The sequence below is a fragment of the Zingiber officinale genome, chromosome 4A (assembly GCF_018446385.1).
Source record: "Zingiber officinale cultivar Zhangliang chromosome 4A, Zo_v1.1, whole genome shotgun sequence".
Taxonomy (NCBI): Eukaryota; Viridiplantae; Streptophyta; class Magnoliopsida; order Zingiberales; family Zingiberaceae; genus Zingiber; species Zingiber officinale.
This window is the reverse complement of record NC_055992.1, coordinates 29474575-29476948: the sequence shown is the minus strand read 5'-3', so window position 1 is coordinate 29476948 and position 2374 is coordinate 29474575.

Below are 2374 nucleotides of genomic sequence, written 5' to 3'. Positions count from 1 at the left end.
AATTTCGGCAGCATCTCCCCTGTACAGCGGACAATCTGAAACTTCTACATAACCCATATACCTCAGCCACAGGCGGAATAATAACAATGAATAAAACCAATCACCACGCAGTTTATATAAGTATTCAGCCTCCACCACGCAATTAATAAAATAAACAACATAGTAATACTCGACTAAAATCAACCCTACTCAACTACACTCGTAAAGCCCAAATCCGATTTTTCTTACCTCTTCTGCCGTCCAGGCAGACATGTAGTAGTATAAAATCGAAAACAAATCCATCAACGAGACAAATTATATAATATCTAAGTATTCAACATCCAAATCCAAATATAGTCAAGTGAGAATCAAAACAATACAAACGATAGCAAATAGCTGGAGGTCTGCAGGGGACTAGCAACTGGAACTCCCTCCTGACAGCATCAACCTGAAAATAACAACAATGGAGGCGGGGTGAGTCCAACACTCAGCAGGTACAGTTGATATGCAAAGTAAAAAAAATAACACATAGCACTAATCATGCGTACAGTCTCCTGATGAATAAAGGTAAATACCAAACTGAAGTAAGCAGGAGAGAAACTGTACTAACCAGGACCCGGTAAAAGGACAAACAGTCTGAAAGGTATAGAAGACCTATATGCATGTCAATCAAGGTATCCAAGCAATGTGCAGCATATAAGTGCAACAAACACAAACACAAACAATAAATGCATCATGCATATGATGCCAATGTCATGGTCACCCCTGACGCCAGTCAGCCAACTCATAACAAAAGTGGGACCAAGTGGGTAGGGCTGTGACAACCGTGCATCACTACCCCTGATGAGTGACCGAGTGGACGGGATGCTGTCGGAGTACATACGTACTCCTACCCCAAATCATAAATGGGGGAGCGCAATGCTCTCATCTCCCGGTACGCTATGACGGGGAGGAATCTCTAACGTGATACACGCTGCATCACACTACCCATGAGCGGATCAACGGAGCACCGGAAGAGTCAAACTGACGTGCTACCACGCTGTGTCACGCTACCCATGAGCGTCACAACGGAGCACCGAACAATGATGAAAACTGGCAAAGTGCTCGACAATAATGGAGCAATCTATCGCACAGCATGCGATCATGCAAATGGTGCATGTCACTAAGCATGGTAATATACTAAACCAATCTCTGGACATATCATAATGTGCACCAAAGCGAATGAATCATATCAAGGTATCTGATCATATAAGGTATCAAACCTAGGTCCTGACATGGTAAAATATGGTTATATCACTACCCATGAGCATGTGGAATCAGGTACATATCCATACAAGATGTAAACAAACAATCAATCAATAGGTAGCATGTATTGGGCAGTGATTAACCGAAACAAGTAAGAAACACAATTAATGCATCTTGTTAATTTAATTACTAAGCATATCAAAGACAATAAGTCAAAAGTACCCGCCTCCAATCGAAATAAGATCAATCTGATCCAAACACGACGTCGAGATACGCGTCTCGCGTCAAAGTCCTGTAATATCAAATAGATAATTTATTTAGCTATATAGCTAAATAAAAATCTCCAAACCTATTTAATAATCTTATCCATTCCTTAATTCAACACATATACCTAAGTTAACATTAGTTATTAACCTACCTATCAACCATCGACAAAATGATCAAAACCCAATACCTTACCTCAATTCACAATCATTCTTGTTGCCAATGAAGGGTTGTTTGCTGCTGTAATTCCAGGTAAGCAGCTGTTAGAACAGAGTGAGCCAATCCGCTGTGATTCCGGGTCGAAGTGCGATCAAGCAACAACACCCAAACAGAAATCAAGCCCAAATTCGCAGCTAGATATAATACTTACCTCTAATATCGCCGATCTGTTGTATCAAGGATCTGAAAAACCAAAAGATACAGATATAATGATATGATCCACAGTAGCTATAGAACAAGAACAGAACACTAGATCCCGATCTAAACCCTCACCTTTCTGTCACAATACCATATCACCAATGCTCTGAGGAGGAAGCAATGCTCAAAGCTAGGGCACGCAAGGTGAAACTTGGGCTCGGCTCTTGGCTCCTGTCCGAAACCAACTCAAACAGAAGTGGCAGTAGCGCTGGGTCCTACCTGCAGCCGGAAAAAGAGGCCTTGACAGAATTCTGGCACGGCTCGAGAAAATGGAATAAGAGTCGATCAGCCCCGAACAGTGAAGGTGTCGGAAAGCAAGGAATCGGCTAGGGCACAGATAAACCTCGGCCGGCAAGATGGCGTTGGGCACTAGAGTTCGGCTTCAGTGCTAGAGCACGGGTGAGTAGTTGGCGTCGCTGCAGGGAAGAGGGATCGGGAGGCAGAGGCTAGGGCACCGGCGATCGGAGTA